Source organism: Sceloporus occidentalis, unplaced genomic scaffold (assembly GCF_023333645.1).
Source record: "Sceloporus occidentalis isolate IW3139 unplaced genomic scaffold, rSceOcc1.0.p SCAF_3, whole genome shotgun sequence".
Lineage (NCBI taxonomy): Eukaryota > Metazoa > Chordata > Lepidosauria > Squamata > Phrynosomatidae > Sceloporus > Sceloporus occidentalis.
In genome coordinates, this window is record NW_028316983.1 from 149,347,731 (window position 1) to 149,373,566 (window position 25,836).

Consider the following 25,836-nt stretch of genomic DNA (forward strand, 5'->3'; position numbering starts at 1 on the left):
CCTCTGGACTCCCTTCCACAGGAGGCTAGGCTGGCCCCTTCACTGCTGACATTTTACCAGCAAGTAGAAACATTTTAATATAGGCAGGCATTTGGTATATAATGCATAGCAGGCTGGTTTTTATGGAGCAGGTAAGTTTTTGTTATGTTTTTAACTTTTGTATATTTTTGTGTGATTTTATATTGTGTGTAGATGTTTTTAATTGTTTTGAATTTTACTTAGATTTTAAATGTTTTGCATGTGAGCTGCCCTGGGTCCCTCTGGGGAGAAAGGTGGCATATACATGACATTAATAAATAAAATAATAAAATAAAATTTTAATTGGTGTATTATTGTTCTTGTTGTACCACAACCTCCATCCTCCCTCACTATTGGCTACGCTGACAAAAGGGTGATTGAAGTTGTAATCCATAACATTTGTAGGCCACATCTTCCCCATTCTGAACTTCTTTCCCACCAGTGATGTTCAGAGTATTAATTTAATTAATATTTAATACGAAACTGCTACTGTAACATTATAGTTGCCAGAAATCTACAACTAAGACGCAACAAATGTGTGGCATGCAAGACACAATGCAAACTATTAGGAAATGAAATCAAAATTAAGACTTTGGAGAAGTTTTTTTTAATAAATGAGGAAATAAATTAGACACATCATGTGCATAGTGTTATGTGCAATTATCCTTATGTGGTGTTTTGAAGTTCTTTCATCATGTCAAGTGCAATGATATGCAAAACAAATATTTGTATTGGCTTTATCATTTTACTCATGTCACCATAATAAGATCTGATGAACTATTATTTTGTGTAACAGCTGGAGGATATGCTGTGCATTGACATTTTTCTTTCAGTGGATAAAATAATCCTTCAGACCATATTTGCTTTATTAATGAGCCTTTGATTCTATTATGCCTTTGTTTTTACAGCAAGAATATTTGAAGTATCTATACATATAAAAATCTTGTAACATCCTTGTCAGTCTAGTATGGCTGCTGCTATTGAGGTGCATACATACAAGGTTTTAGACTTTTTAAATGATTCAACTTTTTAAATTATCCAACTGTTTAATATATTTTGAATATTTAGATGATTATTATTGTTTTTTGTTGTTTTAAATTTTAAACTGCTTATACAGGCAAGGATATAAGTTTTGAAATAAGGTTTAAAAAAAAACAAAGAGATTTGGCCTCTGGTGGGAGTGCAGGCCATTTAGCTTCCTCCTCCTGCAGGGGTAGATATCTGCATGCAATTAGCCACCATTCAAAAGAACAAGGTATCCCTACTGTGAAGATGTGGGGGAGAAAAAAAGAACAAAGGAGAAATACAGATATAATGACTTCCTTCTCCAGAAGGAGTTGGCTATCCTTGAAACTACAAACTTCCCTTTAATGATAATAGAGATCTTCTTCTACTACTATTGAATTATAATTTTTAATCAAACCCACATATTGAAATAAGCCATCATTTACCATTTTAAAATGCAATAAACAAATCCTAATCTTTTTAAAAAAGTTAATGATTTCTTCTTAATTAACATTGTCAACATGCTTTTTAAACTATTTAATAATTTTAATGGTTAAATGAATAACATACATTTAGCCTTTTTAAATAATTGCCATATTAATTTTAATGATCATTTTAATACTTAATAATTGTTATTTTATTTTTTAACATTGTTCTAACCTGTTTTAAATGAATTTTATCTTTATGCTGCCTTGAGACCTTGAGATATAAGTTTGGGGAATAACTATTTTAATGAAAATATTTTAATGCAAAGTGAGGCTGTACAAACAGCCCTTAAGGGGCAGCCAGATTGGGGCCGTGGTCACCGCAAGCCACGGCCCTGCTTCAGCCTCTGGAGGGTGGGGGGAAATGCAGCTCCTTTTTGCACTCTCTAAAGGCATCACAGACGCAGCATGTGTAACACCATTTTGTTGCTACATCATCTAGATGCAGTGCCAGGATCACATCATGATGTTGCATGCCATCTAGAATGGTGTGCGGCATCATGGTGCAAGGGGGACAGAGTCATGGTATCCAGTGTGCGGACGCTCCACCATGACTCCACCTACAGGCCAGCACTTTGTGCCAGTCTGTATCAGGCCATAGTTAGTACTTTGAAACTCCTGGTTTCCTGGTGGTACTCAGATGCCAGAAGGAGGTTTTTATTCATGTTCTTGTGGGGAAATCATGTATAGGATTTTTACCAAGATTGGACTATAAACTAGATATATGAAACTTATGTAATTGTTTTGCACTGGCTTAACCAACAGTTTCTCTGGCAATCGTAATTTGGTGAGAGTGCTAAAAAGTCTCTGTCAGAAAACACTAGACCATTAACAGAATTACAGTTTTCCGGGTGTTATGGAGGAAAAGAAATGATTATTTAATCTATTTAACTCTTATGATGCCCTCTGGTTCTGTGCTGTGTATTCTTTGGTAAACTGCAGCAATTTGTTGCTTGTTGATTAACACTTTGGGAATGATTAGGACTTTGGTGAAGTAAATTATTTCCTGAGGTTATCTAAACATTAGTAGAGTCATAAAGCTTGCTAATATACTCTTTGTGGACTCCTTTTCTTCATCTGCTGCACATCCGCTGCACAAAATTTTGCACACAGTGAACAAGCTGGAGTGAAATGCTCTAGATGGTTTATAGAGCAGCAGTTTGTGATTTAGTGGTAGACTATTAGTCTAGAACTTGTGAGATCCAGGGTCTAGTCCTCACTGAGTCATGACACTTACTAGATGATTTTGAGCCTTTAAGGCCCAAAACAGACAGGATGAAAAAACACGACAGGACCACACCAGTGCCATTCACGCCAGGGCTGTTGTGACCATATGCAGCTGGCCCCAATCCGGGCCACTGCCACAGTCTTGAACCAGGCCACTGAAAAAGAGTGAATTTTTCTTCTCCTTCTCCAATTTGCCTTTGCCTTGCCTTTGATTCCCTTCTCCTTCCCTTGCTCTTTGGCAGTTCTCACTGCAGTGTCTCTCATGTTCCTTGATTCATGTTTAAACACTGTGTTTGATGGCCCCAATGTAGACTTGTCTGCAGCTGCGTGGTAAACTTCTTTGGCTGTGGGGGTGTTTAAATGACGCATGACCTGAATGCAGCAGGAAAGCATGCCAATGCTGCATCTTTGCGGGGGGGTGGGGGTGGAATGGACAAAATGGAGAAGAACATTAGAGACACTGGGTCAGCCAGAAAAATCAGCAGTAGCAGAAAACATGATAAACCATCCTGGGCATAAAATACTGTTTGAAAACACTGAAATTCTGGACCATGCCAACAACTATGAGGTCAGAATGCACAGGGAAGCCATTGAAATCTACAAATACTTAGACAACTACAAAAGGAAAGAAGTAACCTTTAAAGTAAACAAAGTCTGGCTATCAGTCCTGAAAAATACCAAAATCAAGACCAAGCTGATGCAAATGAAAACCACTCAGGGCCAGGGGGGGTTTCCCAGCAGACCATTAATTAAATAATAGATCACTAATTAAATAGATACCCTGAGGCCTTGCCATTCAACAACAGACCAACAAACAGATTAACATGTAAATCACTTCCTCTCAACCATGGGTTCACCCAGTTTATATACCCCACTTACGTCCACGCCAGAATTCTCTGAAGATGCCAACCACAGATGCTGGTGAAATGTCAGGAATAAACTCTTCCAGAACATGGCCACATAGCCCAAAAACCCACCAAAATTATATTAAAAACAATTTCTGAGGGGAAAAATATTTCTTAAAAAACTGTCAAATGACGATCCACAAAAAAGCCCTGACGAGCTACATGCAGTCTATTAGTAAATTATAATGTGCCTCCTATTATAATCTACTATAACACAGAGTATCAGTCTTTGGCTTTTAAAGAGAACATAGGTGGGATACATACCGCCAAAATGTAGCATGGTAGTGGTGATTCTAGGGTTAGGGAGCGCACACCATTCACATGCTCCCTAACCCTAGTGCGTCCTCTGTACGTCAAAATGGCAGTGCCCTGTCTACATGGGCGCCACCATTTTGATGTGACGGCCGCGCTGCGTCCAAACAGCACAGTGTGGTCATGACATACTGGTGCCACTACATGGTGCTTGTGGCACCCTTTCAGTAGCACTGAAATGAGCTCCGAAATGGAGCTCCTTTTGCCGTGCCTATTGCTGGCTCAGCCTTTACACGGCCATGCCAGCAATATGGAAGAGAAAGGGGCCGAGCAGCCATTTCTCTCTTTCCCCGCAACTGTCAGAGTGTCCTAGGGCATGAAACCCCAAGGACACCCCTTTCCAGGCCGCAGGGAAACAGTGTTTTGCCACTTCCCCGAGGCTTGGAAAAGCAGTGGATCGGGGCCTCTGGGCTGGCACTGTGGCCGCTCAGGCCCTGATCCGTCGGGAAAAGGGGCAGGTGCAGGCTGCCCCATAGTTTAATTGGATAGTTCTCCACTGCTTACAGTATAATTATCCCAGTGTTTGAGTAGGTGATGCAGTTCTCTTCTCTAACTCTTGAACTGCATGCCACCACTGAAACTTTCCAGGGAATGGACTTACCTTTAACAAGATAGACAAAGCATTGGCAACAAAAAGCACCAGTGCATAAAACAGAAAATGTATGAAGGACAACTTGCTACAGATTTGATACTTTGTTTTTACAAGGTTCCTTTTGAAATGATCGTGAATTATACTTAGAATTTTTGTTATGTTTGCTCTCTTTGAGTACATTCAGCCAAGTTAGGTTTTGGATGTCAATGGTTCTAATACCTATCTGAAGCTCTTCAGCTACAATGTTAGATAATACAACCCACTTTAGACAACTTCTTACAGATGAATATGTAAATAGTTAATGGTGAATATTTAATTAGTTAATAAAAGTTGTCCCAGCTGTGTTGTCTGGTCTCTTTATTTCCTTGTTAGTAAGCAAAATTATGTCTATATGCTATAGCTTATAAAGTAGCCTTTGCCTATCAGAAGTTGGGAAATTAAAGCAAAGTGTTTTTTTTCTAAACAAAGTAAGGTCCAAAACACACTGAAGAAATAATCTGTCTTGAGACCGCTTTTTCAAGGCTAAGGAATCCTGGTAACTGTAGTTTAGTGAGACATTTAGCCATCTCTGTCAGAGAGAGCTCTGATGCCAGAACAAACTACAAGTCCCAAGATTCCCTAGCCTTGAGCCAGGGCAGTTAAAGTGGTCTCAAAGTGGGTTATCCCTGCAATGTGTTTTGAAACTAAGAAAGCCACTGTGAACAAATAGCTAATGATAATACAATATCAATATACAGTAATTGCTGTAGCCAGAAACTTTACTTAAGAAATGTCAGAATAGCCATAGGATCCTCTTTTTTAAATCAATCTGCATATCCTTAGGAGATTTTTTTTTAACACAACCAATATAGGACTGAGAATAAGAGAAAATATTTTAAAGCCGGTTTCTCCTGACAAAGAGAATGCTCCAGCCTTTTTCTTGAGTTAAATGTATATTCTTCTGCATTACAAATCAGGAATATAATTGTTCTTTTGCATTCTTGTTCAACTTTCCTTTCTTCCCTAGAATTTGCTGTTTTAGGAGGATATGCAAAAGATTTAACACAATTATAAAATGAATGCTCATTGTCTTACAAGTTAAAATAAATATTTAAACATAAGACTATAGGTTAGCACAATGTTTGAGAGTGATTTGCAAGAAATTCTTAGTACTGCTGGGGGAAAATATATGCAAAATTAAGGCACCTAAAACCTCAATGATGATGAGGTGGAGGATTATACACAGACAAGGTCAGAAAGAACACCCTAACAACAACCACTTGGATAATATTGTGTCTCAATAGATTGGGATTAAATCCATGCTTTATTCAAAGCAATAACATGTAAAATGAGCAAAGCTAGCACAGTGATAATCATGTAGGAACTGAGAAGGAATTTCTCCTATAGCCTACTGTTAGGATCAGAGGTTAATATCAGCCAAGTTCAGAAAACTACATTGGTCTAAACTATTGTATGCCCTCAGTATATGGGAGAAGAAAACTTGTTAAGATAAATTATGGTTCTTCTGTTGGTATATTATAGGGGTGAAACAGACCTACAAGAAGGGACAGGTTGAAACCGCCCTTATGAACATGCCACCTTGAAGCAAGCTGAAAAAGGAGCAGATAAGATCTGCTCCCTTTTCAGCTGGCAAAAAGCCAGCTTATCATGTTCTACCACATCTGGAAACCTTCTTAAAGATGCTCCACTGGGGTGTGGCATGTAAACACTGCATGTACCAAAGCATCTGCTAATGTCTGGGCAGCTGCCCAGCTTCTGGGCAGTTTCAAGGCATCATTGTGATGTTCAGTGTGTAAATGCCACATGCCAATGATGCCTTGAAAACGTACTTTATGGACCGTCTGTTTGGCCCCATAGACTCCCTTCCCTCAACTATCTTCTTGTTAAATAAGGAAAGCTGATATTGCTACTATTGCAATGCATCCTACATTGGTACACAACTGGGGCAACACCAATTCTCTTCATACTTAGTTCATGTTTTCTAAGTAGATTATCAGGTGAGGGACAAAAATTGCCCCAAAATTGGGCATATTATTTTCTGCACAGTTCATGTTTTTCCTGTGCAACTCTGTGTTCTGCACAAAATAACCACATGCAATTTTTACTTAGAATAAGTCCTAAACTGCAAAGATTCTTCTTATTTTGGAATTCTTCTTGTCATGGTTCCTTGATGCTAAAAAAGTGCATTTGTTTTTACTTTTATTTTAATATGTTTGAATATTCTTTAATCCATATAGTTTTGTTTTTGTTTTGTTTTTTACTTAGGCATAGGTCAGAGGAGAGCTACCTTACTTATAAGTACATTTTTAGGTACATTTCATTTGTAGCCAGAGTTGATAAAGATATATGGAAGAGCAAAGGGAGACTGCTAGGGGAAACTTTGGGGAGAAGTCTGAGGAAACAGTTGCTGAAGCAAACTGTAGACTTCTGGAAAAGTCTGCAAAGTTGTTGATATTCAACAATACCAACTGCTGTTAAATCATAATTGCAGAGAGAGAGAGAGAGAGAGAGAGAGAGAGAGAGAGAGAGAGAGAGAGAGAGAATTGCTTGAACCCCTTTTTCTTTTTCCCTTCCCTTCCCTTCCCTTTTATATTGTACCCATGACCAGAAGTGTAAGTTTTATAATGCAGCAGACCTAAAAATTATTTTACTAAAACCTGGGATAATGATGTGGGTTTTCAACACTACCATGGTTTCACAGCTGAAACTTACTAAAATACAAGGCTGGTTTTGGGAATTATGCAAAGTGGATGAAATGAGAGCAAACCCAACTGTGCATTTGTGGGACCCCAAGAAAATTATGTTACTGCAAGGTTGGTATAAATATTTGTTTTTTTAATGTCATTCAACAGAGTACTTAAAGATTTTTTCAGTTTTTTAATTACATGCTTTACAGCATTTAAAGGCAAAGCAGTATGATTTGAATGCTTAAGGACAAGTTAATGCCAGAAATGTTTCCTTTCTGAATTTGGAATCTCAGATATGTCCTCCAACAGAAAACACACACACACAGAGAGAGTTATATAAAATAGTACATAGAAAGGTCCCTTTCTTACTCTCACCTTTCTCTGTCATGACACCACCATAATATAATTCAAACTATCAGTTCCGTTCAAGAGAATGAACACCAAAGAATAACATGATTTAAAGCCTTTGTGCAATCTCAAGCCTCTTCATTTATTATATCAGTCTTGCTGGTATGTGCAGCTAAGTGCTATTGTATGGCTGTGGCTTTTTGTGTGAAGGTCTTGTGATGTGCTATTCCTTGATCAGTCAGTGTATTCACAGCACATACAGAAAGAGAGCATCTAGTTTCATTAACAACTGTGGCTGTCATAAATTGTCTTGTTGCTTGTTCCTTGACTGTGATATTCATTTAGTTTGGTTGCCAGACATAATCTGCTCACCAGTTCAGGCAATATAAGTTTGAAACTGATTGAGACCACAAGCCTACAAATATTTCATCAAGTATATGTCTTTAGGAACACTAATTGTCACTTTCAATTCATACTTGTAGCTTCATATAGGTAAGCCAATCACTGTTGCACTTGAGGAAAATGTATGTATAATGAAAAAGAAGGAACTCAAGAACAAGAGTGATAGCCAAGAATAAATTATTGTATTTAATTTTCCCAAAATGTGCCAAAACACAACATGCATAAAGGGCTGTGCTCAATATTCCTAATATTTTTATATTTGCCTTGTATGCAAATTATGTAAGCACCATGTGGTGCCGTGTGGCGCTTACGTACAATGGCAGCACCCATGTATACAGGGCACTGTCATTATTATGCCTTTGTTATGTGCTAGGGTTGTGGGGCATGTGGGTGCTCTGCCCCGAGGCAACCCTAGCACATGACAAGAGCATCACAGAGGGCCCGTATGTACCGGGCCAAAAAACCTTTTTTTTTTTTTTTTTTGTAACTGCCATCAAGCTGGCTTCAAGTCATGATAATCCTATGAATGAGAGATTTTCAAGTCACCCTTTCATCAACAGCCCTGTCTGCTCTGGTAATGCAGACTCAAGGCTGCGGCTTCCATGATTCAGTATATCCAATGGTAATATAGCCTTCCTCTTTTCCTATTGTCTTATACCTAACAAGCATTATTCTATTTTCAAGTGAGTCCTGTCGTCTCATCATATGTCCAAAGCTACAGCAAAGCAAGCCTGAACCCTACCTAGAAGCCAAAATGACTAAACTGAGACTGTCATAGTCTCAGTTTAGTCATTTTGACTTCTAGGTAGAGTTCAGGCTTGCTTTGCTGTAGTACCCATTTATTTGTCTTTATAGCAGTCCACAGTACTGTAGCACTTTTCCCCAGCACTACATATTTGAAAATAGATCTTCTACTGAATGTTTTCTATTCTTTGGCAGTTCATAGAGAGATCAAAGGAGATGTAAACAACAACAAAAAATCAGTCCAGCCAAGATATGTGGTAGATTTTTTAAAAATGAAACAACGTACACACAATTATAAAATTTGGTGTATCCAAGCAATTTAATATTGAAAGCAGGGATGAAAAGTATATTCAAAAATATCTTTTAAATGGTTGAAAAACATGTTTTGAGCATTGGGAAACTTTGAGAAGATTCCTCAACTTAACTTGCTCCTGAACATGCTTAAAGAGAATTACCATCTGACATTTGTCCTTCAACCAAATACTCGTCTTGGAAAAATTAAAAGATTAACCATCCATTAAGAAGCCAAGCCCTCCCTCCAGTCCATCTCCCCTGATCCAGGCCTCAGAGGTAGAGAAGAACTGCTGGACCTCATCCCCTTCCCCTCCACCACTCCCTTCTCCTTTTGTGTCGTGTCTTTTTAGATTGTAAGCCTGAAGGCAGGGAACCGTCCTATTAAAAAGATTGTATGTACAGTGCTGTGTAAATTTACAGCGCTTTATAAATAAAAGTTAATAATAATAACAAAATCAAGTTTCTTGAGACCAGCTGTGCTGATTTTCTGTAGTCCATGATTTGCATATTCTTACAAACCAGTTGTTTTGAATATTTTAAGGAATATTCTGTGATATAACAGCAGTTTGAGCAATGGCTAAGCTTATGTTCTAAAAGGTAATCAGTCGACTCATTAATTTTGTTACACACACACGATTCAAAAAGAGAGCATTGAAAATAATCTACAATTTAATTTTGTAGCAGGACATATGACTTTTCTCTAAATCCATCCTCAGCATATCGCAACCACTGCAAAAAAATCATGGCATTAAGAGACTTTCCCAAAAGTCTTACAGATACTAGTTAAGGTGATTTCACCCTGTAATTTTGAAAAGAGGCATTACCAGCAGAGAGCATTAGTATATGACTGCATAAATTGGCCACTCTTTCTTGCTGACAGGAGTACCAGGTGATTAACAGATTATAAAATTGCAAGTTGTAATGTGTTTTCCTAAGCTATACAATGAACCACTACCATACTGTGCTGAACACTCCGAATCTCCATTTCTAGTCGTGTAAAGGAACAACTATTTAAAATGAAAGACAAGTCTTTATGACCTTTTTGAAGATTTTCAGATGTTATATATTTGTATAGGTCCTCCTGGAACATCAAAGGCAAGATATGAGATTGAGCTAGCTTGGCTTCATTAAAATATTGCTAAATGATTTGCTGATGAGTTTTGTGTTCATAGGGGAAACTCTCCTTGAAGTGAATTTTTCTTTTTCTTCTTAATATTCTGGAAGGATATCGTTTAGATTCTGGCACCATATTAAAAAGAAAATCAGCAGGCAAAGAAGAGCAGGAGTTTGTCAGTACCATTAATTTATTTCTTTAAATAGTGATAGAATATTTTAAATAAAGATATTCTGTACTCTCAATTACACTATGATAGGGATGAGATGGATAGCTGCACAATCACAAATTACAAACACAGCAAAAATTACAAAAGCAGTGCAAAAGTAAGAGACATCTCCACAACTTTCTTGGGGAAAACGAAGAGTTACTAGAAACTAGCTATAAATAAGCTATAAACTAGTGATCTGAGAAGAAAGCATTTCACACTGCAATGGCAAAATGAACCACCCCCACATTTGGACTATGGGCACCCACTACCCATTATATAACATGAGTTCTGCCTCTGACATCTCTTGATCTTTCTGACATTGTTCTTTCCAACAAAAGGTGCCCAAAATATATTATTACTAAATGAGTTGTCTTCTTTCTCTTCTTCACCCAACAGTTTGGTCTCCCAAATCTTTTCTAATTTTCTTTGACCTGTACAATTTTTTGCAAACCAGACAATCTCAACATTTCCTCCTACTCATTAAATTTGGTGCTTTTGATGCCTCCTCCTTCATTCAATATCCCTTAATCAGAGAAAAGGCCAAAACAGATGGCCCTGAATGGCAGCTTCAAACCACCCTGGAGAAAGCCGGGTGGAGGCAGCGGCAACCACAAGCCATGGCCAGCTTCCACCCCAAATAGGAGTGGGGAAAAATTTGCTCCTATTTGGGGCACAAAAAAGACTTTATCATAAGACAGTCAAATACAAATCAAGGACACCATAAGAACAACTGAAGGTGTTGGGACATTATTTTGGTGGCTATTCTACTTTCTCCTCCTCCTCCTCCTCCTCCTCCTCTTTGGTGTCTATTGAAATACACACACACACACACACACACACACACACACAGCATAATATTTATTGATGTCTATATGACCTTCTGGTATCGTAGCAACTCTGTCTCTTTACAAGTGGCCAATTAGCTGTCTTTGGAAGCTAAGAAGTAGGAAATGAAGATGATCTTACTTTGGAGATTATTGCATTGCTTTTAAAGCACCTTACTCCCAGCAGGATAAAAGTGTATTTAATTTTAAAACTAGGTGTTATTCCAGATTTTGCCATTTTTGAAAAGCCACTGGATAACTGTGGCTGATATCCAGGCTGCACATGGATTGCATTCGCCCAGCAACCAGTGAGTGCGATAACACCCGGTTTTAAAATTAAATGCACCTTTATCCCATTGGGGATAAGGTGCTTTAAAAGCAATGTGATAGTCTCTTTTGACTTTCCTACGGGCAGATAAAGAAAGATATACTCATGATGAAATAACACCTTCCTACTTAAAACATCTTAAAACTACTGCACTAATTAGGAGTTCTATCCAATCAATATTTAAAATATATGGCTTTTGATCATTCCAAATCAATGTGTAATATTTCGGCAGATATGTTTTCTGCTTTTCCTCTTTACAAATGAAAAAGAAAGCAACTTGGAAAGGAGTGATTTTGAACAGGAAAATGTCCAAAGGGAGAAAGGATGAGGCAGTCTATCCCCATCTTCCATTTTTATTTCACTGCCTATTTGGTACTCATATCTGTACGCATATCTGAATATATTTCATTTTGTGTTTAGCAACAATAAGCTTATCAGGGGCAACTGATATTTGAACAGTGTTCTATGATGCTAGGGTAATGATACTCTTGTGAAGACCAATACTGCAGAACTGGATTACTTTTTGGTTAGCAAGAAAAAATATATCATCTGACTTTCTCCTCATGTTTCTATGTTCCCTGTGACATCCATAGCAATCCTTAATGTAACAGCTCTGTGTGTGTGTCTGTGTGTGTGTGTGTGTGAGAGAGAGAGAGAGAGAGAGGTATGAATTTCTCTGCAAAACTATATTCCCAGTTAGACAGTAAAAGTTATTCTTTTATTATTAAATTGGAAGAGATGATAGTGCTGATTAATGTGAAAGACAGTAGCACATGAGGAAATCCCACACTACAGATGAATTGATTCAATAAAGGAAGCTACAGCCATGAATTTGACAAATCAGAGCAGGGCTGATGATAATGCTTCTCCCCGACCATTTGGGCTGGGGAGGAAATTTTGCTGGCCTCTCATTGGAGAGACCAGCATTTTAAAGGAAAACAGCATGCTCTGCTGGCTGTTGGCAGAGGAGGGGGCGGGGTTTAGCCTGCTTGAGGCTTCCCTGCCCAAACCCCTCTCACTTGGCTTCAAACGCTGGCCCACCCTCCTGCCTCGACATCAGTGTGAAAGTTAATTCTGGTCGCCTCGGGGCCGGGTAGGAATTTTCTCCCCTTTCCAAGGGTTTTTCGCCTACCCCACACTGTTGGTTGAGGACTTTGACAATTGGCATGGGTGTGGTCATAAATAGGTTCCACACATAGGCGGGGGGAGATAGATGTTTCGGTGAACACCTCGGCACCCTCCTAAAGGGTGAAGCTAGGTCTCTGGAAATCACATTTAGGTCTTGCGAGTAAACGTGAAGGGAAGGAGACTTGCCTTGGGGCTGGCTTGAGATTTAAACCCTCACTTAAGTCTGGCGAGTAGTGATTTGAGAAACCCATGTTTTTCTTCTCGTTCATTGAAAACTTGATGAGAATTTCTTTAAAAAATATTCGTTCCACAAGTCCCCCTTTCAAAAGGTGATTTCTTCTCTCCCTTTCACAGATTTCTCGAATGACAATAAAAGACAAGTCGAATATTACGCTAATTACTTTGCATTTCAAACTCAATTACCATGTCAAAAGGAAGTTTGGCAGAGGTTTAAAGAACATTCCTATGCTTTAAAAAAGCTGAAGGCACACACACAAAAGGGGAGGGGGGGGGAGGCCAGTCTCAACAAATAAACTGTGATTGAAACTCCAACAAGAAATGCTAGAGTTGAGGGGACCCTCAAGGACCATCCAGTCCAACCCCCTTCTGCTATGAAGGAATACATGGGATCCAACTCTGCACCTCTCCCATGGTGATGCCAAGGTCATGCAATAATAATAATAATAATAATAATAATAATAATAATAATAATAACAACAATAATAACAATAATAATAATAATTGGCAAGGAGAGTGCAGAATATCCATGTGTGAGAGAGTGTGACTTACCCAATGTCACCCTGTGGATTTACATGGCTGAGCTGGGATCAGGACTCTAGCCTCCCAGTTCACCCTAGAAATTCACTGGCTGACCTTGGGCAAGTCACTTGCTCTCAGCTTCAACTCCAAGTCTGCACCTCTCCCATGGTGATGCCAAGGTCATGCAATAATAATAATAATAATAATAATAATAATAATTGGCAAGGAGAGTGCAGAATATCCATGAGTGAGAGAGTGTGACTTAACCAATGTCACCCTGTGGATTTACATGGCTAAGCTGGGATCAAGACCCTAGCCTCCCAGTTCACCATAGAAATTCACTGGCTGACCTTGGGCAAGTCACTTGCTCTCAGCTTCAACTCCAACTCCTAGGTATTCCTTCATGGTAGAAGGGGAGGGGTTGGATGACCTCTTGGAATCCCTTCGAATGCTAGGTTTTATCCATCATGGCAGAATTCCTGCCATTGCACTGCACCCTGCCCCTTCTTCTCTTTTGTGAGGGTCACACTCTCTCAGCCTCAGAGGCATCCCATGCCAAAACTCCTCTTTATGCCAAGAAAACCCTCGGTTTGTCCCATCTTCCAGTGCCATCCTGATGTTGAACAGGGGTCAGACTACATGTCCTCTAGGATCCGATGTATTCCTATGTATTACTTCATAGCAGAGGTGGACTGGATGGTCCTTGAGGGTCCCCCAACTCTAGCATTTCTTGTTTATTTGTTGAGATTTTTTTTTCTTTTGTGTGTGTGTGTGTGTGTGTGCCTTCTGTTTTTTTCAGAAGAGGAATGCTCTTTAAACATCTGCCAAACTTCCCTTTGTCAGCCCCACCTCCTTCTCTTTTGTGAGAATTTTAATGGCAGAGCATAATGTAAAGAGGAGTCCTTTAGTTCTGTTTTGTTTTTCAAAGCAAAGCTGTGAGTGAGAAAAGATGGGGGGAAATCACCCTAACAAAGGAACTAGCCCCTGGTAAAAGCCAGTATGAATGGGAGCTTTTCTTATGCAAAATACCCAAATCCTGGAGGTCGAATTGTCAACTCAGTCTTGTCTCTTCACTTCATTTCGAAATTATTAAAAATAAAAATTCTTACTCATTGATCGAGAAGTGCTCAGAATTTCTTCTCTCTAAAATGTTATCGAAATTGTCGAATTAGGCATATTTCTACTAATTTTCGAATTTTGGAGAATATTCTTTACATCCCTACTGGCGAGTTAAGTGGGGGAGTCTTGGGTTGGCCTTCCGGCTGCCGGCTGGGGAGCAACCTAATTATGGATTGCCCTTGGGGCCCAGGTGTTTTCGCCCTTTGAAAGCTGAGGATCATAGAATCATAGAGTTGGAAGAGAGCACAAGGGCCATCCAGTCCAACCCCCTGCCATGCAGGAAATCCAAATCAAAATCCAAATCTTGGAGCAGACCATCCGCCAGCTGTTCCTACACAAGGTTCTCCCCCCTGGTTTTTTGCAGTTCTCGAAGAAATAAGTTTAAATAAGTTGAGTTAAATAAAGTTGCCCATTTCATAACCCAATTCTCTGTGTCTGGTCTCATTATTAATGAGTTGGTCAGCAATCAGGTTTTTGGAACTCTTTAATTCATAGGGTTGACATAATTTGAAGATGAGTTGATGGAAAATGAAAGTAACACCACAGTTATCAGAGTAACCTTCCTCAAAAAAAAAAAGCTATGAAATTAATGGGGCACACTTATCTTATCCAAAGTTTCTCTGTGGTTAATCTTAACCCACTAGAAGGGCTGGACTTCAAAACATGATGCTGAGATAGAATTTGTAGTTCTTATGTCAGGGCATGGGACAAAATGGGGAAAAACTGTAATGCAAAGCTCAACCCCCATCAAATTGTGTCAACAAATATTAACACACTTTGTGAAGTCAAAGGCTTTCATGGCCGGCATCCATAGTTTTTTGTGGGTTTTTCAGGCTATGTGGCTGGCATCTTCAGATGCTGGTGAAACGTCAGGAATAAACTCTTCTAGAACATGGCCACAAAGCCTGAAAAACCCACAAAAAACTATTAACACACTTTGTTTTATTTGACAAAGTACTGAGTACTATGTAGCTTTGTGATCTCATTAATATTAATAGGTATTGGGAGGAAGTTGGTTGCACTCCCCGAGGCTTCAAATAAACAACATTTGTTCCTTCAATAACCTTTCCAAAATTGGTAATGAATAGTCTTATCCTAGATCATAATGACACCTGACCTTTGTAAATGTGGACACTAGTGAAATTGCAAACTGGAATGTGGGCAAAGAAAGCCTACCTTCTGTTCTTCAAATTGCTCTCTACATATAAATACAGCAGAGATTTCATGGCATATAAAGTTCAAAAGATAATTTCCCCAGCCTACATCATTTTGATAATTCCTCAGTCATTTTTCTGTCTCAATTGCCTTTCACCTGACTAAATGGCCCATGCCCTCTTTAAAAGCTTCAGTGTTCCTTTAATATGAGCAAGGTCAGACACACATGGTAAATTCCAACTGTATGAAAGTGAAAGATTTGCAGCTGGGGTGCTGAAACAGATGAAGTTCTTGAACCTAATAAGATACCCTTCAAATTTAATGGCAAGATAAAAGCAACAGCAGAATAAAAGGCCAGCTCTCACACATACTTATGGTCAACTGTTATGCAAATTTATATGAAAATCCACAGTATTTAAAACCCTGATTTAAGAAACTGTACAGTATGGTTTCTTCCCTATGGTTCTGCAATATCCTCTTTGCTCCACTTAGATTAACATGTTTTGACACTTAACTCATAAAGGAGATCCATTATCATACTGGCTATGAAGTGGAAGTTGATGAGTTTGGCAGTAGATGGCAGATATGAGACCTTGTGGCTGCTGAGCAGCTGTAACTCATGAGAGACAGATTGGACACTCTTGCTTTTTAAACTTTGCAAAGGTAGCCAGTTAATTTTAAGGGATTATGCTGTGAGCTTTGGTATAACACCTTTTCAACTCTCATTTACATTTGGGGGCAATAGCTGACCAGACGAGGATATAAAAATAGAGACAATCCTCCCCCCAAAAAAACCCGTGCAGCCAAACTAAAAACTTGACTATTTCCAGTCTTGACTTCCCTCTCTGTGCATGTATATGTGTTAATTAAGATTTCCATGAACAAGATTGAGGTTACTATAATCTCAATTAAAATGGCAGGTGGAAATGAAAAGATGCATATCCAAGCTATTAAGGCCACATTACCACTTACAAATAAATACGATACAAAATGATGGATCGGTTTGTCAGTGGAGCGTGGTTCACACTACATTTGCCCCAATCGTATTTTCTTGCTGCCAAATAAAATAAAATAACCTACTTGTGGTTCATACTGACAAATGAATCAATTCAAAATGGACCCTCTCTAGCTGGCCAAAGGGCAAATTTTAATCAATTCTGATCCACATTTGGTTTACACTTCTACGGAATCAATTTAGCCAAAAAGACGCAGAAAAAATCTTGACAGTAAGGGCTGCTGGACAGTGGAACAAACTCCCTCAGAGTGTAGTGGAGTCTCGTTCCTTGGAGGTCTTTAAACAAAGGCTGGATGGCCATCTGTCAGGGATGCTTTGATTTTGAGTTCCTGCATGGCAGGGGGTTGGACTGGATGGCCCTTGGGGTCTCTTCCAACTCTATGATTCTATGGTTCTGTAATTCTAAGGTGGTATTTAAACATTCACTATTTTTGTATGTCAACTTTGAGGAAATTTTGAGTTGAAAGAAAAAAATGTATTCATAAGGCAGACCTATAGATGATAGTTTTACTCCTGATTACTAGAGACAATTGATAATTAAGAACATTATTTCTAATAACAGTACTTTATGTAAGTATTCACTCTCTTTTGGCATTTCTACTTTTTATTTTGTCACACTGAAATGGATTGAAATTGTATTATTACTACTTGATGTAAAGATACTTAACACTCTGAATGTGCCCAATTAATTGCTGCTGTTATTGTTGCTGCTGTTGTTTTGGAATAAAAATTAAGTAAGCAAAAATAGACTAGCACTTGTAGCTTGCATACGTATTCACTCCCTTTGCTTGGCACGATTAATTCATTCTGAGGTAGCCCACTGCCTCTGGAAGTCACATAAGTAATTGAACTGAAGTTCAGACATCTCCAAGCCCCCATATCCTCCACTGTCCAACTTAGGTTGTGTAGATTCAGGCCCATGACATCCTAACTGTGTCTATCCATCTGGCATGTAGTCTTTCTTTCTAGTGCTTTCTACCTTGCCTAGCATTATTGTCTTTTCTAGTGAACCATGGCTTTTCAAAGTATGGCCAAAATATGCAGACTCAGTTTAATCATCTTGGATTCCTGGAAGAGTTCAAGTTTGATCTGTTCAAAGAGCCATTTGTTTGTCTTTTTGGCTGTCCATGATATTTTCAGCAGTTTTTTCCAGTACCACATCTCAAGCAAGTTGATTTTCTTTTTACCCACTTTCTTCACTATCCAGCTCTCACATCCATACATAGTGATGGGGAATATGATGGCTAGGAAGATTCTAACTTTAGAGCTTAGTTGTATATTTTTACACTTTAGGATCTTCTGTAGCTCTTTCATTGCTGCCATTCTCATTCCTAGTCTTCTTCCTTTTTCTTGACTGCAGTCTCTGTTCTGATCAGTGTTTGATCCAAGGTATAGGAAATCTTTATTTCAAATTCCTCATTGTCCAGGTTGAATTTATGTACTTTTTCTATAGTCATTATTTTTCTTTATGTTTTCTTCAAATTCCTCTGCTTCCTTCTGTAATGTACATTCTTGAGGGGAAGAATTATGTTTTTTCGTGATTGTGAAGGAAAATAACATTAGTAGCATGTCAAGAAAAGAAACAACTTGTGCTGTCATCATTTCATGCAGGTCTACCAGTGTAAGATTCCCTTCCACAAGGAGTCTGAAATCTAAATTCAGCCACTGGATGAGATTACATCTGAAGAGGTGGAGGAGGGCATGCATTTCTGTTGTTGTTAACTGCCTTCAAGTCAATCCCAACTCATGGTCACCCTATGGATGAGACATTTCCAGGACTCCCTATCTGCTCTGCTTAGGTCTTGTAAATTCATACCTAAATAGAGTCTATCCATCTAGCATGTGGTCTTTCTCTCTTTCTACATCCTTAAATCTTTCCTAGCATTTTTGTCTTTTTCACTGAGTCATGTCATCTAATGATGTGGTCCAAGTATAAGCCTCAATTTAATCATCTTGGATTCCAGGGAAATTTGAGGCTTGATCTGTTTGCCTCATTTGTTTGTTTGTTTCTTTTTGGCTGTCCACAGTATCTTCAACACTCGTTGCCAGCACCACATCCCAAAATAATTGATTTTCTTCTTACCTGCTTTCTTTACTGTCCAGCTCTTCCATCCATAAGTGGTAATAGATAATACAATGGCTTGTACGATTCTAACTTTCATGCTCAGTTGCATACCTTTACTTTTAGGATCTTTTCTAGTTCTTTCATTCAAACAGGTTTTTTAAAGGATATTGGAGAAGCAAAGGGAAGTAAAGTAGTCATGAAGGAGTGCAGTTAGAAAGAACAGGGTGAAAATGCAAAGACAGCATAGAAAATGTAGGTTTCATGAAGGATGTCCAGCAGAAGGAAGATACTTTCTCTTGCAGGATATTCCTGGATTAAAGGAATAGCAGAAAAGCATTAACACTTTTCTATGAAAGCCAGATATAGACTGACAGAAACAAAATTCATAGATAGGGATATAGTCTGATGAATGGGACTTCTAATACAATGTTCCATTTCAATAGGAATGGTCAACTTCAGTATTCCTGTTCAAGGGGATCCCGCTTCACTCCAGCTCCCAAATTACCAGTCAGCCTGCCAGATTCTGAAAGCAGTAATCCAAAACAGTTATTTATTTAAGCACTTTGTGGAAAGTACATCAGTATTTGATGTGGCTAGAATGTGTTTTAAAAAAAAAACTTTTAAAAGGGAGAGAGAAGAGTGAAAGCTGTTGGTTCACTTTTTATGCAAGTAAGGTTAAATACATCAACCACATACAGTTATTTCTTAGAAATTTTCCTAACCTCAGAAAAAATAACCTTTTTGGGAGATGCATAAGAATTTTCCAAGTAAAATGTAGGGGGAAAGGTTTGTTCTAGCACCGAATCTATGGGACAGTAAACCAATGGAGTAGATTGAGGAAAAGTCTTTTCGTAAGCCTAGAAAAGCAGCAGAAAATTTTGCACCCAACAAAATTGCCATATCAAACAGCCCACAGTTTGCACTCAGCAGACTTCTGGCAAGCTGGACAATTTGGTAGGATGCTAACAACTTGTTGATGGTTCAGATCAATAAGGTAGCTTGCAGGAATACAGCCCAGCACCAGTTCAAAATAGGCCATGCTGAGATTTAATAGGCCAGTAGGCTAAGCTGTTTGTGGATTGGCTACTGAGCTATCTTCCCTCTGGGCATCGTAATCAATGAGCTGTACCAATAACCTGACCATATAACCTTTGACTGTTGTGCTACAGTGTACACTGTGTCTGAATGCACAAACAAATGCAGTTCAGTGTCTTTCTATGTCCTTGGAAACAGAAGCAATGTGTGACGGAGTGACCCAACCTATGCCTCCTGCAAAGCCTCATCACCATCTTCAATAGTGGTGGAAGTGATTTTTCTCCTTGTCTTTCAAATTTTTCTGGTTTGGCAACTGTTCAGCCTCAAAGCAGAGGTTCACAATGAAGACCACAGAGATAAGGGGAAGAGAAGAGCTACTAAAATTTGTCAGAGTAATGAAGCACTGTTCAGTAACACGAACATCCTCTTTTTTTGTGAAAGGACCAATATGCTAAGTGATCAATGACCTTGATGAGAAATATTGAGGGATGAGATACATCCAGCCCTTCATTTGATGATGAACTGCAACGCCAATCATCCCTAGCCACCATAGACAATAGTGAAGAATGCTAAGAATTGCAGTGCACATGGAGAGCTGTTTGGATTTTATCCCTGCTACAATTATAGGACTCAGAGAAGAGGTCATGTTTATTTATGATTGAAGCCAAAATGCAGCTACTTATGTACAACAAAATCCTGATTTGACAATTTTAGAATAAGATAACAAGCGGAGGGGGCAGGTGGTACCAATCGAGGCAGTAACAATGAGATCGCAAGAAGACACTCTAATAGGTTTTCCTCTCATCCCAGGTAGTGGGTGATTTTGGACAGCCTTTGGAACTATGTGCTGAGATCACCGGATCTTGGTAATCACTCTGTCAGTTAGCCTTTCACCCATGTTTGTTTAATATTTTTCCATCATCAAAGTTATGTAGGAATTTGCAAATCTGGAAGGATCTTACCTACCCCACTCAAACCAATTATTTGTCCCTCCTTAAAGCCAGATTAAATATGCACACAATGTGGTTACTGATTAAAAAACTGAAATATCAGCATTAAAGTTCTAGAGAACATGCTATTTTGTAAAAACTGAACACATGCAACCATGAGTGGCCCCATGTTGGGGCTGTGATGACTCCACTCTGGATTTTATTCCAGATGCATAAAGGAAGTATCCAAGGTGTCAAACCTTATCTCCAAATTAGGGCGCGTTAGGGCGGCCTGTAGGCGCTCCTTTCCCTGGTGTATCGGGGCCTCAGCGGCCAGAACGGCAGCCGCCGAGACCCCGATCCGCCACTTTCTGGGCCGCGGGGAAGCGGCAAAAGGCCGCTTCCCCGCAGCCTGGAAAGGGGTGTCCTTGGGGCTTCAAGCCCCAAGGACACCCCACGGCGGCGGGGAGGAGGAGAAAGGGGCCGCTTGGCCCCTTTCTCCTCTGCGTCACTGGCGCAGCTGTCTGAAGGCTGCACCCAGCGACGCAAACCAGGAAGGAGCTCCGAAACGGAGCTCCTTCCTGCTCCGCACATAGGGCGCATTAAGCACCCTCGTGCGGAGCGTTGGCATCATGTCCGCGCCACCTCGTTTGGAGGCGGCACATTCGTGACGCCATCATGGCGGTGGCCATGTGGAACGGCGGCAGCCATTTTGTGCGCTCGGAGCGCATGCTAGGGTTAGGGGGTGTGGAAGCACCGCCCCTTCCTAACCCTAGTACGCGCTCTGCGCATACTTTAATGGCGGTCTGTAACCCTCCTAGATTTATTACCTCAGATAGCCCCTTTAATCTCCCAGGTCAAATCCACCACACTCGTGACATGGAAGCCACTAACTGACCGTAGTCCTCAAGGTGCACCTCATCTGTGAAAAGAGAAGCTAAGCAAGCCTGAGTAGAGCCAGCTAAACACAGCTCTATGGGGGAAATGTTAACACCAAAAGACTTGTCCATCAAACTGTTCAGCAGGGCCATTTAGTAAGAGATAGGAAAAGGAACAGATCAGATTAGATTAAATCTTGAGAAAAACAGTTTGTGATTGGGCCAGTTGGGAACAGAGAAATGCTTAGGAATAGAAATAGATATGGCCTGTAAATGTGAAAGGGAACTTCAGTTTGATGTGAGCTGAGAGTGTGTAAAGAATTCAGGGAGAAGTCTTACATTGTTTTAAGTGAACAGTTGTAGCATACTCTGCATGGCTAGGATCAGGCTGCTTAATTTGAGGTCACATCCACACTGCAGAAATAATCCATATAGACATCACTTTAAGTGTCATGGCTCAATGCTATGGAATTCTGGGATTTGTAGTTTGTTGTAGCACTGCAGGTCTCTGAGAGAGAAAGCTAAATGTTACATAAAATTACAAATCCATGCCAGTTAAAGTGGTGTCAACCTGGATCATTTCTGTAGTGGATGCAGCTTTACAGAGTGTTCCAACTTGTTATACAACAAATCTTTACTGTTTTTATTTTCTACATTTCTATTTGAACATTTTCATTTCAGAGTTAATACAGAGGATTGCTAATACATAAGCAATAATTCTCACCTGCATACGAGAATAAGTGACAGGAATATTTCCCAGAAGAATGAATGGAACTCTATGGATGGGATGGAAGTGAGTACAGCTCTGTGAAGCATGGAGTGGAATAGTAAATTTGATTTCCTGTGTCATATTTATTTACATGTGTAGGTTTTAAAGTGACAATGAATTCAATTTCTAAAAATTAATGTTGTCTCTCTCATTTAAAAAAATATATCTTCAAATATATTTATTGAGTAGCTGAGAAAAGTACCTAATCATCAGCTTGCATGTGGTAAGAGAACAATTGCTAAGGCCAAGGAATAACCCAATTTAATTTACATTGTTCTATCTCCAAGTTAATGATATCCTTCTAATGAAAAGGTGACCTCTTTAATTCTGAATGCAGGATGAAAAGAGAAGTGCACAAATGTCTTCGGTATTAATGATAGTTTATATTCTCCCTTTTCAAGCAAATGGTAACTATTGTACTTTGTTTAATCTAATTCTCCTTGGCTCAGTGAACTTTACTGACATTTTGTTCATTGTATGACTGAAAGTGTAATTCTGTGTTAGCAATTTACCTATACAATATATTTTAAGGCAAATAACAATATGTAAAGAAATACCAAGCTATACGTTTGTCCAGCAATTTTAATTCTGAACTTACAATGTGATTTAGTATAATTATTTATCAAGAGGAATGCCTCTCATCTGAGCAAATCAAACGATATGATTAATCAAATTTTATTCATGATTTTAAACACACAATTAACATCTGGAAGAGGTTTACATTCTCTGAGGGCCAGACTGAAAGACCTAAAATAATTTTTGTTAGTGAAGAATTTGGTCTTCATCTTAATAACTTCATAAGTCAGAGCAATTCCCTACGGCTATAATATTCATGATAGCTTTATAGCCTTGTTTTTCTCAAAACGAACAATGTCATTGCATGTAATATATTTCATTTTCTTTCCAGAGCTGAACACGCTAGCATCTCTTGCACTAGTGAAAGCCATTTTGATTTGACATGTTAACAACACAGCCAATCATAAAACAGACATAATGCTCTCTTTTTCGTAGCCTCTTGTCCTGTGTGTTTTAAAGCTTTTGCCTAAATATTTGTTTCATGCCAGTTATAATCAAGGATACTGTAGTCTAATAAGAAGCCAGGCTCATTATGTTGCCAAGCTCTGTGCAACCACAGTAACCCTCAAGAAGACATGCTGGAGGCAACAGACTGATGATCGAAAAGCAATTAGCATTGTGACTTGTGATAATTACCCACAGTATGGGAGGCTTCTCCAAGATGTAGTTTCCACTGTGTCTAATAATAAGATGCTTTAAACATTTTCTGGCTTTCCCCCCTTCTCTACCGACACATCAAGAGTTCTCATTTCAGATGTCAAATTATTGTTAATCAAGAAAATAAACATTCCTCATTCGTTTCCTCAACAAATGAACAAGCAAAAATGGGGAGGAGGAAAAAAGAAAGAAAGAGAGAGAGAGCGAGAGAGAGAGAGAGAGAGAGAGAGAGAGAGAGAGAAAACTTAAGGCACAACACAGCTCTTCTGACAGTTCCTGGTGTCACCTAAAAGTCACCTTGAATCCTGTTTTAATCAGCTGGAACAAGGCAACATCTCATTTAGTTCTGTCATTTCCTTCCTTGGCAATACACTGATTGCCAAGACAGAGCAATCCAAATTGAGCACTGATTAAAATAAAATGAAGATGCAGATGCAGATGCAGCCATGGCTTTACATGCATACCTTGCCCTGCCACTATAAAAGGTCAAGGTGACACCCATTTTAATTACAACAAGCATCTCTCTTAAAAAAAAAAAGCAATGAAATAAACAGACAGACATGTTAGGATTGCCCCACATCCTATCATGCAGAAAACCTGGGCTATAGTCAGTGTAATAAATAAATGCTGCAGTTTGATTGAAAATGACTTGCAGTATCCATTTTTAAAAAATCGACTATTTTCCAATAGTTTTTTCTAGGTTTTTCGGGCTATGTGGCCATGTTCTAGAAGAGTTTGTTCCTGATGTTTTGCCAGCATCTGTGGCTGGCATCTTCAGAGAACATGGCCACATAGCCCCCCAAACCCACAAAAAACTATGGATGCCGGCCATGAAAGCCTTTGACTTCATAACTTCCAAAAGTTTTACCAAGGAGCTGACACAGATGAACAGAAACTCCCATTAGAGAAGTCTGTCTTTACGTTCTTCATCCTGACAGACAAGGTTGAGTAATGCCCACATTACCCACATTGAGTGAGAACACAGATTTCTGCTAGTCACTGTTTGTGCTTGAGGAAGTATTAACCTGTAGAGAAACACACTTCCCCTGCTCATGCAAAATGTGAATCTTCCTCATGACAAAGCCATTGGGAGGGGGAAGCACATTTTGCTGGCCTCCTGGGTAGGAGAAGCCTAGCATTTAACATAACTGTGGTAAGCACAATGTGGTGAGAAGAGTTTGGATCAGGGCCAGAGTCTATTTATGGCTATGCCACCCCTGGCCTCTTCCTCTGTCACTTTGGCACTCAACCCACCCATCCGCCACTGGACAGTATGAAGGTTTCTGGGTTGCTTTAGGGCCAGGTAGGAATTTTTTACCCTTTCCACAGGCTTTTTTGCCTACCCCATACTGCTATAGTCAGACATGGTGAATTGGCTAGGGTGGTGTCCAAATAGGTAGTCATTTGACAGATAGTGGGAGATGTTGAATTGGTAAGGACCTAGGGCACCACGTTTTCAAGAAAGGGAGGTCTCTGAAACTGCTAAGTTTATCGCATGGGGCTTTTAGAATGGGACCGGAGCAGAACGAAAGGGTGCAGGAAGGGAACAGAACCAGGGAAATACACATATTACCACAAGGGAGAATGCTGCTGATGCCGCCAAAAGTCCCCAATCCGATCCCCATCCATCCCACAGCAGCCAATTTTCAAGAAAGATTCTGAACAGTTCTTGAAAATCGGCTGCTGTGGGATGGATGGGAAATGGATTGGGGACTTCTGGTGGCATCGGCGGCATTCTCCCATGTGGTAATATGTGTACTTTCCCCATTCCGTTCTCTTCCCGCCCCTTTTCATTCTGCTCCGGTCTTGTTCTAAAAGCCCTGTGCAATAAGTTCCTGCCTCTTTAGGTCCTCTGACCAGGGAGGTGGAGAAAGGGACTTCTATTAAGGCTGGCCTGAAGGATAATCCCTCTTTTTCATCCTGTGGCTTGGGAGAGGGACTTTTGGTTGGTCTTCCTGTTGCAGTTCTCCAGAAGAAACATTAAATAGGTTAATTAAATAAAATGGCTCCATTTTCAAACCCATCCAAGGCCCGTTCCACACGGGCCTTTGCGGCGCCCCCATCACTGCTAGGGGTTGGCCGAGGACCTAGCGTCTATACCAGCCTCACCCCTAGCACATGATGGGGCGTAAAAATGGCCGCACCCTATACACACGGGTGCGGCCATTTTTACATGCCGGACGCTTAGCGTCCACACATAACATCGTGAAAATGACGTGTCGAGTGCACCATTGGCGCCTCGTTGCATCATTTCT